This window comes from Salvelinus sp. IW2-2015, unplaced genomic scaffold, assembly GCF_002910315.2.
Source record: "Salvelinus sp. IW2-2015 unplaced genomic scaffold, ASM291031v2 Un_scaffold701, whole genome shotgun sequence".
NCBI classification, from domain to species: domain Eukaryota; kingdom Metazoa; phylum Chordata; class Actinopteri; order Salmoniformes; family Salmonidae; genus Salvelinus; species Salvelinus sp. IW2-2015.
In genome coordinates, this window is record NW_019942598.1 from 35,563 (window position 1) to 58,083 (window position 22,521).

At 41.3% G+C, this 22,521-nt stretch overlaps 1 long non-coding RNA gene across 1 annotated transcript in view; it reads right to left on the minus strand.

Moving 5' to 3' along the window:
- The window catches only part of LOC112068766 (uncharacterized), a 35,567-nt gene extending 15,874 nt beyond the window's left edge, over positions 1–19,693 (minus strand). The window contains exon 1 of the long non-coding RNA XR_002893622.2: positions 19,562–19,693. This is a non-coding gene — a long non-coding RNA (uncharacterized lncRNA). The remainder of the gene's footprint in view (positions 1–19,561) is intronic.
- Positions 19,694–22,521: the final 2,828 nt, after the last annotated feature.

Here is a 22,521-nt window from a genome sequence, read left to right on the forward strand (position 1 = left end):
GCAGCATGAATTGACACTGCGGCACAAATAAATCCTCACTAACCATCTGCTTTCCATCAACACCCATTGGATCCATTTGCTTTGTTAGTTTTAGTCATTGCAACAGATTCCAGAGAATGCACTTGTAAAAGAGAATTTAAGAGTCCCTGAGATGACATGATGTTGAGCACCCAAACCCCAAAGAATGACCTTGTATGCCCTCACGGTAGGGTCAATGAGAACAGAGAAAGTCAGAGCGGTGAGGAGGATGACAACACAGAGCCCTGTAATTTGGACCGTGAAATACTACTGATGCTTTTGTTCATTGAGTTATTCAAAATTCGAAAAGCACTCGCACATCTGAGCTATCTTTTTTGCAGGTGCATTAAAAAAGAAGAAACCCGCACACTGCTTTTGCTAGTATCACTGCTCTTGAAATAAGCTTTACGTATCGGCCTCAAGGCCTTTGTCAGCGGCTTCATTGAGTTATGATATAATATCACAAGAAAAGTTCTCAACTATTCATCATTGTAGCCTAAAAATATGGCATGATTCGACATGGTGTGATGTGGTAAGATCAAACATTAGGTTATGCCACTCTGTTAAATCGTTTCATAACAGAGACATACTGACGTTGATGTATCTTCATGATGTTACTTACAGAATATGAAGAGTGACTTTAGTTTTCAAGTATAAGGTATTAAAACCATGACGTGTCCATTCTCCAAGACTTCACATCTTATGCCAAATCATCCAAAGTTCTATTTCTGTAGCATTTTGACTCATTTAACCCCAAAACGTAAGCGTCTCCCTCAAACAGTATGGCATTTGTTTCATAGTTTACCAGAATGACAGGATTCAGCCAACAGATTGTTGGTTCCAAAACCGTTGTTGCTATTTGTGATCCCAAGTCACCAATAATGATAAGGGAGAGCCACAAGCCCCAGGCGTATCCTTTTTGTCAAGTAAGTGGTCAAAAGTAACCATTCAGAAGATATTACCTTTGCACATAAAAACAAAATTATCTTTACAGTAGTCAACAGTGTTTCAACCACATTTCAACCATAAATCAATACACACCAGCAAATAGAAGTGGTCGCAACAACAAAAAATGACCCGCTAACGGTTGTTATGGCATTGTTTTCCATTCTGAGGGGACCAAATTGAAGACAAGCACTGGACTCCCCTACCACTGACGTTTCCTTCTGTGGTACACTTCGAATTTATTTGGAGTCTGTTTCTCATCCATTCTGAATTTCTCCTTGGTGGGGCATCTGTGTGGCAAACCCCAAAACACTGACTGCTTCCCCACATATCATTATTGGGCTTCATTCAACATTGTTTACTGTCTATTGTTTCATTTGAAGTCTTCTAAGATAAATATTCATTTTCCCAGTACAGTTTTCAGAACATTTAAGAAGCTTTAACTAGATGTACAGTATATCTCCAGAATGAAGCTGAATTGCTATTTATGACAAGACCTAGTACCGTACATTGGATGGAAATATTCAGGACAGACATAACTACATTCTATGTGAAAGATCCTCAAGTGCACATTACAGTGTCTTCAGAAAGTATTCACGCCCTTTGACTTTTTCCACATTTTGTTGTGTTAAAGCCTTAATTTAAAATGCATTTTGTGAGATTTTGTGTCACTGGCCTACACACAATACCCCATAATGTCAAAGTGAAATTATGTTTTTAGAATTTATTTTACAAATGAATTAAAACTGAAAAGATGAAATGTATTGAGTCAATAAGTATTCAACCACTTTGTTATGGCAAGCCTAAATAATTTCAGGAGTAAAAATGTGCTTAACATGTCACATAATAAGTTGCATAATAAGTTGCATGAATGAGTACCTCATCTCTGTACCCCACACATACAATTATCTGTAAGGTCCCTCTGTCAAGCTGTGAATTTCTAACACAGATTCAATCACAAAAACCAGGGAGGTTTTCCAATGCCTCGCAAAGAAGGGCACCTATTGGTAGATGGGTAAAAATAAAAAAAGCTGACATTGACTATCCCTTTCAGCATGATAAAGTTATTAATTCCAATTTGGATGCTGTATCAATACACCCAGTCACTACAAAGATACAGGTGTCCTTCCTAAATCAGTTGCTGTAGAGGAAGGAAACCGCTCAGGGAGTTCACCATGAGGCCAATGGTGACTTCTAACAGTTACAGAGTTTAATAGCTGAGATATAAGAAATCTGAGGACGGATCAATAACATTGCAGTTACTCCACAATACTAACCTAAGTGACAGAGTGAAAAGAAGGAAGTCTGTACAGAATAAAAATATTCCAAAACATGTATCCTGTTTGCAATAAGGCACTAAAGTAAAACTGCTAAAAATGTAGCAGAGGAATTATCTTTATGTCTTGAATACAAAGCGTAATGTCTGGGGCAAATCCAACACAACACATCACTGAGTACCACTCTTCATGGTGGTGGCTGCATCATGTTATGGGTATGCTTGTCATTGGCAAGGACTAGGGAGGTTTTTAGGGTACATAGAAATAGAATAGAGCTGAGCACAGGCACATTTCTGCTTTACAACAGACACTGGGAGATAAATACACATTTCAGTAGGAAAATAACCGAAAACACAGGGTCAAATATACAGTGGAGTTGCTTAACAAAACGACATTGAATGTCCCTGAGTGGCCTAGTTAAATTTTTGACATTAATCGGCTTAACAATCTATGGCAAAATCGAAAATGGTTGTCTAGCAATGATCAACAACCAACTTGACAGAGCTTAAATCATTTTTTAAAGAATAATGTGCGAATATTGTTCAATCTAGGTATGCAAAGACTTACCCAGAAAGACTCACAGCTGTAATCGCTGCCAACGGTGATTCTAACATGTATTGACTCAGGGGTGTGAACGCTTACGTAAATTAGATATTTCTGTAATTCATTTTCACTAAATTTGCAAAAATGTTAAACATGTTTTCACTTTGCCATTATGCAGTGTTGTGTGTAGCTGGGTGAGAAAAATATATATTTAATAAATGTTGAATTCAGGCTGTAACACAACAACATGTGTAATAAGTCATGTGCACAACATTATAAGCAGCAAATTCTCTACCCAGGGAATATGTCCCAGGACCCCCATCACGGTTCCCCACATGGATTATTTCCCCAAATTCCACCCCTGTGCACACCATTACAACAAGCTAAATATACCACAATAATCACATCGGAGATACAGAAGAACCTGTGCGTGTGGAAAGGCCGGATCAGCGTCACACATTGAAAATACAAACGTCACTGATCTGACATGCTTTGATACACATGAGCCCTGTCCAATCTCAGAAACCTTCTCGGGACTCTTTTGAGGGCAGTAGGAGGGAAGGATGTATTCTTAAAGTATTAAAACAGGTCCAACTGGCCCTGTCCAATGCCCACTGAGTCACCACTTCCTGCCTGACTCACAGAGGGTGGAAGGGTGTCGGGGGCAATGTCCTTGAGACCCAAAGCAGGTCATTTGAATATTGCAATACTTTGTGCAGAAATCCCCCTCTCCCCGGCTTCAGCTTCCCCATCCAGTATTTTACAGGCAAGACTGCAAAATGGGAGGGGGAAGAACCCAAGCCAACAATGCATGCCATTGGTGCAAGCCCATCCCTGTGCCATCAAGGCCCTAGCAGTGTTTAGTCTCAGAGGAACCCAAAGCCTCCTTTTGCTAATGGCCATGTTGAAACCAGTTTGCTCTCTCTTACTCTGTCTCTTGCTCTCTGTCTCTCTCTGTCTCTCTRTCTCTATTTTCTATACCTCCTGTCTGATAGTACACTGCTTAGACAAAGCATCCCTGGCATCAACAGTCATGTCACATCCCAGGCAACTGTACATGGTAGAAGTCTATGGCAGCACATAAACAAGTCAAAAACAAAGTAAAAATGCAGCACTGGCTCCAAATAGTATAATGTTTCTTTGATGATTTTTAAACTTTGAATCTTTGCATGCAATATTTTGTTTACAGCTTGAAGGGATAGTTCTCTCAAATAACTTTCAGAATTTGTCAGAGGCGTTTAAATTTAAAAAAATCCCATTGTGTTTAGTGTAAGACTAGCTAATATGCAAAATAGTCTACAAATCAAACATTGTTAGTGTGGCAGGTTGGGCCTCCTGCCAGGATTGAAGCTTGTCGTGATAGAAAGACACCCCTGGTGGATGCAACTTCATGTATATGATGTGACCACATTGCTTCTACAGCTGCTCTCCACATCTCTCTGCGCTAGCTAGCTAACCAAATAAAAGGCTAACCACCAGGGCTGCATCTCTGCCTCAGGCTAGCCTCCCGAAACCCCAGTAGAAAGAGAACGGGGGAAGTCTACGAGACGACGGGCTTCTGAGTCCTCTCGCTGATGACAGTGTGTCTATGCGGGCGGTTAATGGGGGCACCAGGGGCTCGCTCTCCGGTTTCACTGAGCTAACGGGCACAGCTGCACCCACCCCGCAAAACCCCAAACCCCCTCCTCGGGACAACTGCAGCAGTTCACAAACAAGGGTGTTGCTGTGCGTGTGAAAGAACCCTACACACACTATACACACCACTCCTGATGCAGGGCTTAGGGGGCCAACAGGGCTTTGATATGCTGTGCATAGCAGTCCAGTATCGGATGCCCCGGGGAAGTTCATCCAAGCACAAACAGAGGACGGACTGAGTCCGTGCACAAAGTATTCATTTGCCAAAACATGCAGTCTTCTTTAGGCACTTCTGCCAACGTGGGGCTTAGCCGTCCAAAGTTAGTTCACTAGAGAACTATTCAGAATTGAGATGACGAAATGACAAGCTGTTTTACACAGTATGTGCTGGTTAGTGGAGTTGTCAGTTATGACAGCAGTGATTAGTACAGTCAGATACTGAAGAGTGGTAAACAGGCAATAGCCAATTGGTGCATAGGGTGCAACAGTTTTGGGTGATTGGGGACGATAAGTACCCAGCTAGCACATAACATTCTGAGAACCATATGTTTCTTAGAGCTTGGTGAGAGCGTGGTTAGTTTCCGAATGGGTGGCAAGGAATAAGTTAGTCCTAAATATTTCAAAAACTAAAAGCACTGTATTTGGGACAAATCATTCACTAAACCCTAAACATCAACTAAATCTTGTAATGAATAATGTGGAAATTTAGCAAGTTGAGGAGACTAAACTTCTTGGAGTAACCCTGGATTGTAAACTGTCATGGTCAAAACATATTGATACAACAGTAGCTAGGATGGGGAGAAGTCTGTCTGTGCTCTGCACTCTTAACAGCACTATCAACAAGGCAGGTCCTACAGGCCCTAGTTTTGTTGCACCTGGACTACTGTTCGGTCCCCAAGTCCAGAATAGATTATGGGAGACGCACAGTACTACATAGAGCCATGACTACATGGAACTATATTCCACATAAAGTAACTCATGCAAGCAGTAAAATTTGCTTTAAAAAACAGACACAAATACACCTTATGGAACAGCAGGGACTGTGAAGCGACACAAACATAGATACATGAATACAAACACACGATAACATACGCACTATACTCACACGTACACATGTATTTTGTGTTATAGATATGTGGTAGTAGAGTAGGGGCCTGAGGTCACACAGTTAATACGTTGTGAAATCTGTTCTGAATGTATTGGGGGCGCAGGAGACTAATTCCATAGATAGAGATCATTGGTTTGAATCGCACTGACGCCACGTCACAATAAAAAATAAATGTGTTTGCATAATTAATGCCTAAGCAAATGGATTTTCATCTGTGCTTGGAGTTCAAAAAGGGTAAATTAAGCTAGCAGTGTTATTAGAATTCTTATTGAAACATGTTCTCAAACGTTATTTAATTACCTTCAAATAACCTATAATTTGTATTCTCAGAATGTTAATAAAACCTCCCAGGAAAACTTTCAGGGAACCGGAGTAAAACGTTCTCAGAACCTTCCTGCAACCTACAAATGAACGTTACCAGAACAGGCAAAAATCTCACTTCCGTTCTCAAAACTTAAAAATTTAGTTTTACCGGTCAGGAAACTTATGGCTTCGTTTCCAGAAACAATGGGAAACCAAAAATGTATGTTCCCACAACTTCCAAGGAACAAAATGTGCTAGCTGGGTAGTAGCCTTGCAAGAGGCTCATAGGAGCAGCTTCATGTACAAGTACACACCCTGGACAGGACGCTAGTCTATCGCAGGGCTTTGGCAGGGTTTGAACCTTGAGTTTATCAACTACATGTACAAGTGTGAATAACTAAGAGTCTTATAGGAGATTGAGTTTTCATCTGACAAATCCTATAACACAGAACAAAACATCTTGCCATCTTTTGATACTTTAAATCTATAACTTTCAATTATTTCTTCTTAGAAGGTGAATTCTTTTGAAGTTTGAATGTCAGATCTTTCATTAGTCCACCCACATTAGCATTTAAATGACCCAGAGGATGTATTTAGCTAAATTGCTAAATTGACAGTGCCATGATCTCTTCCTGTGACATCTGCTTTACCGATCAAGTGAGTTAGTTCATGAGTTTTGATTGGACTTGCAGTCGGAATACCTCGACAGGCCAGACAGTTTCCTTTACTAGATAATCAAAATAATCTAGCACTTCCCATTTCCTTTACATTCAGGAGGAACTTGAATGACCCTGTGCTGTGTGTACGTGTGTGTGGGTGTGTGTATTCGACTGTGTGTTTGTGTATGTCACAGTGGTGAGGCAAGACTCCAAACACCTTATCACAAATGTCCTTATCTATTTAATTCAATGAACCTTCGGCTAGTGTGAACGTGAAGGTTTGAAGTTGGAAACTTTTACCGGTAGAGAGAGAATGAATGAGTAGGTCTATGTTCTTAGTGAAGCTTCAAAGCTTTGTGGTTGTCTTTATCTTGATTGATTCAAATTAATATGGTTAGTTTGCCTTTGCATGATCTGAGCTTTGAGAGACGAGAGAGAGGAGAGAGAGAGAGAGAGAGAGAGAGAGAGAGAGAGAGAGAGAGAGAGAGAGAGATGTGATGTGATGTTGATGGTATCCTTAATGAAATGCTCAAATATACAGACAACAAATTCCAATTGGCTATACTAAAACTCTTTAACATCATCCTAAGCTCTGGCATCTTCCCCAATATTTGGAACCAAGGACTGATCACCCCAATCCACAAAAGTGGAGACAAATTTGACCCTAATAACTACCGTGGGAAAATCCTCTGCATTATCATTAACAGCAGACTCGTACATTTCCTCAATGAAAACAATGTACTGAGCAAATGTCAAATTGACTTTTTACCAAATTACTGTACAACAGACCATGTATTCACCTTGTACACCCTAATTGACAACCAAACAAACCAAACCAAAAGCAAAGTCTTCTCATGCTTTGTTGATTTCAAAAAAGTCTTCGACTCAATTTGGCATGAGGGTCTGTTATACAAATTGATGGAAAGTAGTGTTGGGGGTAAAACATACGACATTATAAAATCCATGTACACAAACAACAAGTGTGCGGTTAAAATWGGCAAAAAACACACACATTTCTTCCCACAGGGCCGGGGGGTGAGACAGGGATGCAGCTTAAGCCCCACCATCGTCAACATATATATCAACGAATTGCCGCGGGCACTAGAAAAGTCTGCAGCACCCGGCCTCACCCTACTAGAATCTGAAGTCAAATGTCTACTGTTTGCTGATAATCTGGGGTAATTTGTCACCAAACCAAGGAGGGCCTACAGCAGCACCTATATATTCTGCAAGATTCTGCCAGAGTGGCCTGAGTAAATCTCAGTAAGACCAAAATAATATATAAGTTCCAGTTGCCAGGACCACAAATACAAATTCCATCTAGACACCATTGCCTAGAGCACACAAAAAACGATACATACCTTGCCTAAACATCAGCGCACAGGTAACTTCCACAAAGCTGTGAACGATCTGAGAGACAAGGCAAGAAGGGCATTCTATGCCATAAAAGGAACATAAAATTCAACATACCGATTAGGATCTGGCTAAAAATACTTGAATCAGTCATAGAACATTGCCCTTTATGGTTGTGAGGTCTGGGTCCGCTCACCAACCAAGATTTCAAAAAATGGGACAAACACAACATTGAGACTCTGCATGCAGAATTCTGCAAAAATATCCTCAGTGTACAACGTAGAACACCAAATAATTGCAGAGCAGAATTAGGCCGATACCCACTAATTATCAAAATCCAGAAAAGAGCGCGTTAAATTCTACAACCACTAAAAGGAGCGATTCCCAAACCTTCCATAACAAAGCCATCACCTACAGAGAGATTAACCTGGAGAAGAGTCCCCTAAGCAAGCCCTGGTCTGGGCTCTGTTCACAAAACACAACCACACCCCACAAAGCCCAGGACAGCAGCAATTACAGACCAAGCAAATCATGAAAAACAGATAATTGACAGAGAATTAACAAAAAAACAGAGCAAACTAGAATGCTATTTGGCCTAAACAGAGAGTACACAGTGCAGAGAATACCTGACCACTGTGACTGACCCAAACTTAAGGAAAGCTTTGACTATGTGTGCAGTGAGCATAGCCTTGCTATTGAGAAAGGCGCCGTAGGAAGACATGGTTCAAGAGAGACAGGCACACTGCCCACAAAATGAGGTGGAACTGAGCTGCACTTCCTAACCTCCTGCCCAATGTATGACCATATTAGAGACACATATTTCCCTCAGATTACACAGATCCACAAAAGAATTCGAAACAAACCCAATTTTGATAACTCCCATATCTACTGGGTGAAATTCCACAGTGTGCCATTACAGCAGCAAGATTTGTGTACCTGTTGCCACAAGAAAAGGCAACCAATGAAGAACAAACACATTGTAAAAAATAATATAGCTTATTTATTTTCCCTTGTGTACTTTTAACCATTTGTACATTGTTTTATAACACTGTATATATACATAATATGACATTTGAATTGTCTTTATTGTTTTGAAACTTCTGTGGTGTGTATGTTTACTGTTAATTTTGATTGTTTATTTCACTTTTGTATATTATCTACCTCACTTGCTTTGACAATGTTAACACATGTTTCCATGCACTAAAGCCCTTTTGAATTGAATGAGAGAGAGAGAGAGGAGAGAGAGAGAGAGGAGAGAGAGAAGAGAGAGAGAGAGAGAGAGAGGAGAGAGAGAGTACGGAGAGACTCAGACAGTGAGACAGAGAGAGTGAAGAAAGAACACAGAACAAACACAGCTGCTGTGTCTCTTGTCGTCTGTAGTGTGTTGTCTGCCTTTCACCTGACCCACAGCTGTATACCAGGACAACCTGCCTTTCTTTTAAACACACTTTGCCTGGGAAACTGCACCAGTATGGGGTCCCATAATGAGTCTAGTCCTCTACCAACTACTTATCTCCCTACCTAATAGGCTTGGGCGGTATACCGTATACACCGGATGAAAGGGTATTTTGAAGTACTGACAGTATGCTTTTCAATACCGTCCCCAAAAAATGTGATTGAGCCAGTCACATTGTATGTTCGTTTACAAAGAGCACATGGAGCAAACGTGACGTGACGATCCAATGTTGAGCAGCACAACAGAGGTGATCAAGTTACACATGGAATTCGCAACAAATGTTTGCCAGCTAAATATCGTATAACTATAAGTTAACTGTCTAAGATGTGCCAAATACATCTTCTCCAGCTCAGAGCTCCAGCTATGCATTTTGGTTTGCTAACTTGCTAGCTATAACGTTAGGTGTCGAGCTTGCAATATCAAGCTGCTTGGTTACAGCAAAGACAATCAATCCCCTTCTGGATCAAGTGTGAGTAGCCTTTTGAGATAGATGTATAACTTTATGAGCCGGGTTGTCTGTCCTTGCATTTGGTTTATGTTTGCTTGCGTTTATTAACATATAGCTAGCGTCAGCTAAGGGAATTCGCTAGTATTTTGTTAGCATTTGTTAGCATAAGAAATCATTAAAAAAAATTGCCCCTCTGCCGGTAATACCGTATACCCCGGTATGGTACAGGAACTGTATGAAGATATGGAAATCTGCATACCGCCCAACTTTACTATCTAATGCCATGGCGTTTCAATCAGTAATGTAGTGCTAGAAAAATTGGTGGGTAAACTTTGATCGGCAGTCGCGGTGCAAAAAATTACGTTCGCTATACTTTCAATGCATTTTTTCCCAAAAGGTCGGTAAACTTTACCCTCCACTACATCACTGGGTTCAATGTACTTGCTATAGAAGATGTAGAGCAGAATTGGGGAAAATTCTATTTCACTTCACATCAGGAAATACATTGGTAACCACTTAGCTAAATAACAGAACTAAACAAATGTCTAGAAAATGTCAACTACTCTATGTGAACTACTGTAAGACACTGTTCAGTGAAGTACCAGGCACAAGCAGTGAGAGGCACAACCTAATTAAGAGTGTGTGTGTGTGTGTGTGTGTGTGTGTGTGTGTGTGTGTGTGTGTGTGTGGTGTGTGTGTGTGTGTGTGTGTGTGGTGTGTGTGTGTGTGTGTGTGTGTGTGTGTGTGTGTGTGTGTTGTGTGTGTCTGCGTGCGTACCTATGCATGTGCAGGTGTTGTGTGTGTGTGTGTGTGTGTGCATGCACGTCTGTCCGTGTGTGTGTGTGTGTTGTGTGTGTGTGTGTGTGGTGTGTGTGTGTGTGTGTGTGTTGGTGTGGTGTGTGTGTGGTGTGTGTGTGTGTGTGTGTGTGTGTGTGTGTGTGTGTGGTGTGTGTGTGTGTGTGTGTGTGTGTGTGTCGGTTGCCACTTATCATGCTCACTAATGTCTCCAAAGCATCTGTGTTCAAATGGTCCTTCTCTAAGCAGCCCCTTGCTACTGTTTATTGGGACAGGTGGTGCATTCAGAAAAGCTGTACAATTCCCCTATCTGAGATATCTACTGCAACCCTCATCCTCCACATAATACACCCGTTCTGCCAGTCACATTCTGTTAAAGGTCCCCAAAGCACACACATCCCTGGGTCGCTCCTCTTTTCAGTTCGCTGCAGCTAGCGACTGGAACGAGCTGCAACAAACACTCAAACTGGGCAGTTTTATCTCAATCTCTTCATTCAAAGACTCAATCATGGACACTCTTACTGACAGTTGTGGCTGCTTTGCGAGATGTATTGTTGTCTCTACCTTCTTGCCCTTTGTGCTGTTGTCTGTGCCCAATAATGTTTGTACCATGTTTTGTGCTGCTACCAAGTTGCGGTGCTACCATGTTGTTCTCATGTTGTGTTGCTACCATGCTGTGTTGTCATGTGTTGCTGCCTTGCTATGTTGTCATGTGTTGCTGCCTTGCTATGTTGTTGACTTAGGTCTCTCTTTATGTAGTGTTGTGTTGTCTCTCTTGTCGTGATGTGTGTTTTGTCCTATATTTATATTTGATTTATATTTGTATTTTTAATCCAATCCCAGCAGGAAGCCTTTTGCCTTTTGGTAGGATGTCGTTGTAAATAAGAATTTGTTCTTAACTGACTTGCCTAGTTAAATAAAGGTTAAATAAATAAATAAATGTTTTAAATGCCAAGTGATCCCTGCACAACACATAGGCTCACACAACCCCATAAAGCATTACACTTTAAAGGGGGATTCCACTAATGGTCAAATGTGTGTGGGGAAACAAAAAACATTAGGATATACTCATAAACATGTATGTTGACAGATGTTGAGAGGATACAGCATTTTTGCTCATCCCATAACCCTAAAAAGGTAACTTGGTCCATTTCATACCCCACCTGCGTTAGCTGTGCTTGATTGAGCTTTCCTGTCTCAAAACTGTCCAGCCCCGCCTATCCGGTACTCCAGGCCGACTTGAGCAAATGCGCAAAGTATTTGAAAGACTTTAAATACTACTTGAGCCCAGGTCTGGCCAGTGTCCGCTTCTCATTTCACCTAACGCTCTAGTTTTCATAATCAGAAGTGGGATTAGAACCCATGGAGGTCATTGGTTCCAGACAGTCAGACATCAGGGGATGAGGAGGGTCAGACAGTAAGGAAGGGAAGTGTGACCGCCACCGGAGACAAGAGAGCAGGAAATTACAGTAAAGTCGCCCGTTTATGGCGGCTCCCAGGCAGTGGACTTGGATACGAGAGGCCTGGAGTGGAAATATAGAGTTACACACTTTGCTGCTCTGAGGACCCAGACCCAAACAGCAGAGAGGGATATCAAAGGGATATGTTGGTCGGCGCCAACCGTGAAAGCCTTAGTCATAACGCCAAAACGATGTTATCTTATAACAAATTGTATTATAGAATATTATGCCATTGTGTAGTTAAAAAAGATGTGCATTAGGGAAAGTATGCTAATGGTTGGCTCCTCCATCACTCGGTCGCGTCGTTGCCATTGTTATCGACATTCTACTGACACCGCAGCCATGTTGATGCCTGACTGATGACTAATGCCCAGTCTTTCTGAACGGGGGCTAATGACTGTTTTGTCTAAATTACACTTTAGTGGCTTGGAAATATGATTACTAAAGTAGGCAAATAATTAGTAGGAAACAACTTTGCCATCCTTATGATGCAGGGCAAGTTTACTTTAGAGAGATGGCAATGTTGCCATTAGGTAGTGAAGTTCATAAAAAATATCTAGCATATCTAAAATATCTAGCAATGCTAAAGTTATACTGCATCTAAAGTCAATCTGGTGACATCACAATGATGACAAAAGGTTTTCCTACTAATTATTTGCCTCTTTTTTAAATGTCATCGTTTCCAAGCCACAGTAATGCACTTTAGATGAACTCTTCATCAACGCCCATTGGGAATGCATTGAGTAGAATGTTCCGTTGGGCATCAGTCCTAAAATTAACGTTCAAAACAATATTGTGACAAAACGTGCAACCTGGTTTCAAATCCTGGGTATCGTTGAGCCCTTGAACCTGAAAACAGCTCACTTGATTCAGCCCTTCATGCAATAGTTCCACTGTACAATTATCCCTGTTGCCCGGCAATTGACCTCTGTTACGCTGATCAAGCTGCCAAATTTGGGACTTAGGATCAAATTGTACTACTGCTGCCAACAATGTTAGAGCGTCTTTAACAAGACTGATCTCAAATAGACACTTAATCTGAAAACATACTGTATAGCAGTATGATTCTTGATTGAATAATCTGTCCCTTCTAGGGTTTAAGGGTTGGCTCTGTACCCTGATATCTAATGCAGAGGTCTGCAATGCTCTTTGAAGTTAAGCGTGTGCCCTCTTTGACTTTTAGAGAAAAGTAATGTTGTCATAAGAGAAGAATTTCCAATTATCAGAACTTGCTCAAATAAAGTGTAGATTACATTTGCTGGGTCTACGTCTGTGATACTTCCTCTAGAGAGTGAACTGTGAATGTGATGGGGATAGGCTACCTCTTCATGCCATCCACATCCATTTAGCCATGTTTATGGGCAAAACCAAATTTAGCTGGATTAGAACATGAGTGAAACCAACGTTAGCTAGCTAGAACATGGCAAAAATAAGTTTAGCTAGCTATAACATGGGTGAAATCAACTTAAACTAGCTAGAACATGGGTGAGACTAAGTTTAGCTAGAACATGGACAAAACCAAATTTAGCTGGATTAAAACATGGGTGAATCCAACGTTAGCTAGCTAGAACATGGGTGAAACCAAGAAGATAGCCGGGATATGCTTTCCCTTTAAGATGGTTTCCTCTAGGTTTCTTCCTTCTTATCCAGAGTGATTTACAGGAGCAATTAGGGTTAAGTGCCTTGCTCAAGGGCACATCGACTGATTTTTCACCTTCTCAGCTCGAGGATTCAAACTAGCAACCTTGGGGATATTGGCCCAACATCTAACCGCTAGGCTACCTGCCACCAGCAGATCACTGCCGAGTGCAAAACAGACTCGGATCTAAATCCAATTGCAGACTGAGTATGTTACTATGTGATCTACTATACAATACATTTGCATCTATATCGTTCAATTCAGATATGTAATACAGTACCACCCGGGAAGAAACAAACAGCTGACCTGTAATAAACATGATATTAATCCTGTATCCTGTTTATATATAAAAAATTATATAGAGTACACATCCTCGCATGAATATACCATGAGAATTTTTCTTTGTTGCAACTTTGGTTTGGATTTGTAAAGGTAACTAAGACTATGAAAGACGGGTTCATTTTACAGTCGGCTTTGTCAACAATTGTTGTAGATTTTTGGAAGTGGTAGACATTGAGGCAGGCAGTCTAGCTCTGCATGTCTACTGAGATTTGTCATGCCATTGTAATAATGCTGTAAAGACAATGGAGAAAGGGGATGGATAAGTCCATCCTGCAATACTAGATTGGAGTTGTAAACAAACAACCAAATAAGTTTTGTTATAGTGGAGAGGGATTGGGCTTTATCAAATATGAGCTCAGTTCAACTCAAAAGGTGAGTTTCAAGGTAGTAGAAATACATTCTTGATGAAAAGCGACAGTACTTTGCCCCTTAGAGACACCGTTAGGAGCACCCAGAACTTCCCCCTCCCTTAAGAATAAGAGTATGTTAAGTTGACAGGTCCAGAATGATTCTGTCTCAGAAAAATGAAAGAGCGCTTTAGGAGTAACTAGGGTGGGCTCCCTCACATTTATTTCTTTGTGAGGCCAAAGAACTTCCGCCCCCTTCTTATAGCCGTCCAGTAAACACGGACATGTGTCCCTGTCAATCACGGCACATCTCCATTTGTCCTCCCCTTACACTCTGTTCTCTCTTCCAAATATCTCACATTCATTTAAATTTCATTATTCATGAATTATTACAACTCTAATGTTAGAGTGCAGAGGCTGGTATTTAATCAAACCTGTAATGTGGAAAACGTCACTTTTCTGTACTGCAAAATCACACCATTTCATATAGAACATCTTTGTTTTGTTTTATGACACCCGGTAAACATTTTCTCAATATTTTCCACACTATGATGCATAACAATCTGGTATTTCACATTGTGGATTTCACAGCATGTAATTGATTGAATTTCCAGCCTTAGGCTCTTTGGAACCATGAAATACACCATACTGTGTATTGAATGTATCACTCATTGTACCGCAGTAACATTGAATATCACTCTGACCAAATCTCATGATCTTCCTATTCCTGATTGTGTCCAATCTCTGTATCATAAATGTATGTTTTACATACATCATCAAGTTTGGAGAGAAGAATATAGCTAGCGAGGATTTTACACAAATAAGAAAAGGAAACCAGCAACAATGTGGAAGCATCTGTAACAGCCTTGCTTATTTTTATCTGTCCCAGGGAGTCTGTGTCCATGGCTGAACCCTTTCATTATAAAAAGGAATAATGTTGTTTTTATTGCTAGCAGCTGGAGGAGCTTGCCACTCCCAAAAACAAACTGAGCTTGTTATATTATCATAATGACACAGTCGTGGTAAACGGATTAGCCTACTATGATCATGCTCCGGACTTTCTTTCCCGCACCCACCCCCATTCAACTTATTGGTAGACTAACTGTGTTAGCAACGGCCTGTACTTCTGTTCTTTACTAGCAGTGTTAGGGAGTAAGTGGAGCAACCTTGATTTAGCCTTGAAGACTTGGCGTTGGCTCCCTAAGATAATGCCTACCCACTGGGCACAGACGTCAGTTCAAAGTCTAGTTTTGACATACATTTGGTTGAGTTGTCAATTAACGTGAATTCAACGTGAAATCAACAACAAAAAAGTTCAAAGTGTCATTGGATTTAGGTTAAAAGTTGGGTGATTTAAAAAAAATAAAAAGAAGAAAACCATTTTTTACCCAGTGGGTAAGATTTAACTCAGCAGGCTAACACAGTCTTATGGCATGCAGGAACCACAGTTTCGAACCCCTGTTTGTCACATACTACACAAGAAAGCGATAATCAACACACCACACAACTATAGCTTGGCCAAACTGTCATGTTCTAGTCTAGATGCTGACACTCTTCTCCACTGTCTATTCACCTGACATAGTCAATATTTGACCCAAGTTTACACTTGTGGTCATCTCTCTCATCTTTTTACATGAAAGAGCGTATGTAATGAACTGTCCCGTTATCTGGATTTAATGTCCATTCTAGAATGCCCTCCTAGCCAATCAGAAACTAATATTCAACAATGCTTTGGTATAAAACAGTGTAACATCATCGTATACCAGTGTGAGTCTCTCTCTGGACACTTTGTGCCCTTTTCTTCCATTCACAGCAGGTCACATGACTGTGGCAGCGAGACAATGATCACCATACTGCAGGAGCCTCGCGCTCCGCTCGTCACTGCCCCCGGGACACTAGGCAGCAAGATTTCTCCAACTAAAATAGTTCCGCCCTGTGGCACTTACTGGCATGGGCTTAATTCAATGGTTTGGTACACACATTCTTCTTGTTAACTCATTGGAAGCTTTCTATTCAGAGTCTGTCTCTCTTTGAAAAGATGACGGGGGATGGATGATGTGACAAAGGCATTTTAAGGCACTCAAACACACACACACACACACACACAGCACACACACACACACACACACACACACACACACACACACACAAACACACACACACACACACACACACACACACACACACACACACACACACACACACACACACACACACACACACACTAAGAATAGAATATGGGCAGAGAGACACATGCACGTGTAACAGGGGAAACTCAGGTCCCATGAAACACATGCAGATGTGTGCACAAGCGCCAACATACCCTGCCGTGTACAAAACATTAGGAACATCTTCCTAATATTGAGTTGCACCCCCTTTTGCCCTCAGAACAGCCTCAATTCGTCGGGGCATGGACTCTACAAGGTTTTGAAAGCATTCCACAGGGATGCTGGCCCATGTTGACTCCAATGCTTCCCACAGTTGTGTCAAGTTGGCTGGATGTCATTTGGATGGTGGACCATTCTTGATACACACGGGAAACTGTTGAGCGTAAAAAAAACAGCAGTGTAGCAGTTATCGACACTCAAACCGGTGCGCCTGGCACCTACTACCAAACCCCGTTCCAATGCAGTTCGTTCAATATTTTGTCTTGCGCATTCACCCTCTGAATGACAGACACAATCCATGTCTCAATTATCAAGGTGACATCAATAATGGATCATAGCTTTTACCTGGATTCCCCTGGTCAGTGTATGTCATGTAAAGAGCAGGTGTTCCTAATGTTTTGGTACACTCAGTTTACATACAGTGCCTTCTGAAAGTATTCAGACCCCTTCACTTTTCCACATTTTGCTACGTTACAGCCTTATTCTAAAATGGATTAAATAAATAAAATATCCTCAGCAATCCACACAAAACACCACATAATAACAAAGACAAAACAGGTTTTTAGACATTTTTGCAAATGTATTAAATGTAAAAAACTGAAATATCTTATTTAGATAAGTATTCAGACCCTTTGCTATGTGACTCAAAATTGAGCTCAGGTGCATCCCTGTTTCAATTGATCATCCTTGAGATGTTTCTACAACTTAATAGGAGTCCACCTGTGGTTAATTTAATTGATTGGACATGATTTGCAAAGGCACACACCTGTCTATATAAAGGTCCCACAGTTTACAGTGCATGTCAGAGCAAAAACCAAGCCATGAGGTCAAAGGAATTGTCAGTAGAGCTCAGAGACAGGATTGTGTCTAGGCACAGATCTGGGGTAGGGTACCAAAACATTTCTGCAGCATTGAAGGTACCCAAGAACACAGTGGCCTCCATCATTCTTAAATAGAAGAAGTTTGGAACCCCCAAGACTCATCCTAGAGCTGGCCGCCTGGCCAAAGTGAGCATTCAGGGGAGAAGGGCCTTGGTCAGGGAGGTGACCAAGAACCCGATGGTCACTGTGACAGAGCTCTAGAGATCCTCTGTAGAGATGGGAGAACCTTCCAGAAGGACAACCATCTCTGCAGCACTCTACTAATTGGGCCTTTATGGTAGAGTGGCCAGACAGAAGCCACTCCTCAGTAAAAGGCACATGACAGCCTGCTTGGAGTTTTCCAAACGACACCTAAAGGACTCTCAGACCATGAGAAACAAGATTCTTTGGCCTGATGAAACCAAGACTGAACTCTTTGGCCTGAATGCCAAGCGTCATGTCTGGAGGAAACCTGGCACAATCCCTACGGTGAAGCATGATGGTGGCAGCATCATGCTGTGGGGAGGTTTTTCAGCGGCAGGGACTGGGAGACTAGTCAGGATCAAGGCAAAGGTGAACAGAGCAAAGTACAGAGAGATCCTTGATGAAAACCTGCTCCAGAGCATTCAGGACCTCAGACTGGGGTGAAGGTTCACCTTCCAACAGGACAACAACCCTAAGCACACAGCCAAGACAACACAGCTTCGGGACATGTCTCTGAATGTCCTTGAGTGGCCCAGCCAGAGACTTGAACCCAATCGAACATCTCAGGAGAGACCTGAAAACAGCTGTGCAGCAACGCTCCCCATCCAACCTGACAGAGCTTGAGAGGATCTGCAGAGAAGAATGGGAGAAACTCCCCAAATACTGGTGTGCCAAGCATGTAGCGTCATACCCAAGAAGACTCGAGGATGTAATCGCTGCCAACGGTGCTTCAACAAAGTACTGAGTAAAGGGTCTGAATACTTATGTAAATGTTATATTTCAGTTGTTTATTTTTAATACATTTACAAAAAATTTAAAAAACTATTTTTTGCATTGTCATTATGGGCTATTGTGTGTAGATTGATGAGGGGAAAAAACAATGTAATCAATATTAGAATACGGCTATAATGTAACAAAATGTGGATAAAGGCCTTGTGCAAGCTACTAGTATCAAGACACACAATTCAATATCAAGCTCACTCAGAAGTTGCAAATTAACATTAGAAATCCCAGAGCACATAATGGGCAACCTTGCCTGTGACCTGAACAGTGGCATTGGCACCCCAAGTCAATGCCGGGTAATGGGTAATGTGCTGGCGCACAGGAGATGCTGGGTCGAACCCTGACACCGGCGGTCACACTCACACTTACAGTGATGAAAAAGAGGACCCTATGTATAATATTTGGCTAAACTACCTGACCTCATAAATAGCAAACGTCCAGCTGCTGCTCAATACACGAGGAACTACGGGATAACGCAGAACCACAATGATTCTAAACTCATTTACTATTTACCTTCGTGAACACACACTGAAATAGTTGCCGATGCTTGTCTCGTATCACCGCGTCGCAGCGCACCATTCAGAACGCAGCACCAAAACAACACTTGTTAAGACCTGTCACTCATGCTAAGTGGCAAGATTATTGCAAAACATGATACATCTAATTCAAATACATGAATATGAGATCAATCAACTCTCCTTGAGTTGATGCTTATTGATGGTAGGCCTACACCATCTTACGTTGTATAATGTATAAGTAACCTAATTGAAAAGCAGAGCATCTTTTAAATCAGAAAAAAAGATGGCCTTTATAAAAGATGGGCTTCTTAAAATCAGAAGAACTTTTTAAAAAAAAATTAGGTTCTTATCAGGATTGTTCGAACATGTTCAACTAAACACTATATTATGTTTAATACAACCGTACACTGCAGGCTAGATAGACCCGATATCGCCCAATAGGCTACACACCAAGGAACAAAATAATGAATGCAAAACATACCTATTCTATGCGAGGGTTTTCGTCCTATTCGGGCTCATGGGTCCGTTCAATGTTTCGCTCCTCACAGTTGAATGGTCCTCACTAGTGAATGATGAATGATCCAAAAACTGCAGGTTGACGAAAATAAGTTTATCCGGTGGATGGTGAAACACAACGTTTTCGACTGAAAGAGGAAACGAGACCTACAGTACGCGTCCAATTATAAAAACGTGGTTTAATTGTTGGAATTGCGAAAATGCTTTGGTTTGGCACATATACTGTACATCCCAACAGCCGTCGGACAGTGAGAAAGTTATCCGAATGTCAAAAACACTGGCACCACTCTTGTGATGACCTCACCGCAGCGTCAGCCAATCAGGACGGTAAGGGATGCAAGGAGACTTGTAAAAAGGGCTCGACACTTTGTGTGGCAACTGGAAATGTTGTTTTTGCTGTTGAAAGAAAAAAAGATACCATTATTTTGGATCGTTTCAATATGAACATAAATGTACAAAATGTGTTTACTAAATGTAAAAGTGTTCAATTAAATACATGGGAAAATAGTTATTTATCTAAAATGTGCTTTGCAATCTGCGTTAACACACTCTCCAATGAGCCAATGAAAGGAGCATACAGTATTATAGGCCTAGATTTACGTTGGATAATTTTTCAACATCTCTGGTGTCATCTAGCGGTAAATGTTGTGTATCACGTGGAATTACTGTACAGTATGGCCAAGCCTATGGTCCAAGCTCTTGATATAAAGGATGGCAAAAGTGTACACTTCAGAAAAGGAAGATATTATTAGGAGTCAGAACTCACCCCTGCAATAGAGTAGTTTGCTGTGTAGGCTACAATTAATTTATTTATTTAACCTTTATTTAACCAGGAAGGACTCATTGTGATTTGAAATCTCCTTTTCAAGAGCGTCCTGGCCAAGATAGGCAGCACCAAGTCATTACACAATTACAGACAGACAACAGGAAAAATTACAAGTAATCTAATAAAAAAAACATAGAATTCACAAGAGTATAACAAATTCATAAAACAGCTCATTAAAAACATTGACAGGTCAAGGAATCAGTCTCAAAATCCTTCGTCAGTGATTTAAAAACACAAATCGGAACAAGTTCTTCCAGTTTAAAAGTATTTTGTAAGGCGTTCCAAGCCAATGGCGCAGAGTACATAAAAGCCCTTTTACCAAATTCAGTTCAGACATTTGGAAAAGTTAGCAGGATAAAGTCCTGCGAATGAAGAGGGTACCCACCACATTTCTGAACAAAAAAATGCCCAAATAAAATGGTAGTAAACCCAAAATGGCTTTGTAAATAAAAGTATACCAGTGACTGAGCCTATGAGTGACTAGAGAATGCCAGCCAACCCTGGTATACAAAGTGCAGTGATACATAAGGGTTTTGCAGTTTAAAATAAATCTCAATGCGCCATGGTAAAGGGTGTCAATTGATCTCAAACACTGAGCGGAAGCATTCATATATAAAATATCCCCAATATCCCCATACCTGGGGCGGCAGGTAGCCTAGTGCTTAGTGGTTAGAGCGTTGGACTAGTAACCAAAAGGTTGCAAGATCGACTCCCTGAGATAAGAAGGTAAAAATCTGTCTTTCTGCCCCTGAACAAGGCAGTTAACCCACTGATCCTAGGCCGTCATTGAAAATAAGAATTTGTTCTTAACTGACTTGCCTAGTTAAATAAAGGTCAAATAAAAATAAAATAGTCTAGTAAAGGCATAAATGTAGCTGATACTAGCCTCCTTCTGGCTTCAAAAGAAAAACAGGCCTTATTCCTAAAAGAAAATCCCAACTTCAGCTTCAATTTTTTTGTAAATTGTTGAATATGCAATTTAAAAGAGAGGTCGTCATCAATTAATATTCCAAGATATTTATATGAGGTTACAGTCTCAATCTCATTGCCCTGGCAGATAGTAATAGGTGAAAGGTTCAGAGATCTATTTCTTGCTTTAGAAAACACCATTAGTTTAGTTTTGTCAGTATTGAGGATAAGCTTCAATTGACACAAGGTATGTTGCAAGTTGAAAGCAATGTGGTGGACAGTTCCAATGCATCAAGCAGTATGTCTTCCCAGTGGGCATATGACGTGATAAAGACGTCTTTTACTGGTTGAAATCAGGTCGGTACGTCATATAACCATATTACAACCAGATTAAGAAGACTTCTTCATGATGTCTTTTTGATGTCATGAAAAATATGTCTTATTTTGGTTGATATCTGGTTTTTGGTTGAAATCTGATTAAAGGACTGACCAGTTATCTAAATACTATTTAATTAATAGAAACCAATTTACAGTACATAAACATGAGCATAGTGTTTGTGGGCCATGCACCCATTGCATAATAGACACTAGAACCATTAGAATTATAACAATTGGAGTAATGTTCTTTTCCAGCAGGGTTTGCATGATTCAGCGTAGCACACTTGGCAAACAACAGTTGGCAGAGCACTCCAAAGCAGGTTAGGGTCTCGTGGCGTACTGTAACCAGTAGTGGGTTAGGGTCTCGTGGCATACTGTACCCAGTAGCGGGTTAGGGTCTCGTGGCATACTGTAACCAGTAGCGGGTTAGAGTCTCGTGGCGTACTGTACCCAGTAGCGGGTTAGAGTCTCGTGGCGTACTGTACCCAGTAGCGGGTTAGAGTCTCGTGGCGTACTGTAACCAGCAGCGGGTTAGAGTCTCGTGGCGTACTGTAACCAGTAGCGGTTAGAGTCTCGTGGCGTACTGTAACCAGAGCGGGTTAGAGTCTCGTGCGTACTTACCAGCAGCGGGTTAGGTCTCGTGGCGTACTCTAAGCAGCGGGTTAGAGTCTCGTGGCGTACCTGTAACCAGCAGCGGGTTAGAGTCTCGTGGCGTACTGTAACCAGTAGCGGTTAGAGTCTCGTGGGCGTACTGTACCAGTGGCGGGTTAGAGTCTCGTGGCGTACTGTAACCAGTAGCGGTTAGAGTCTCG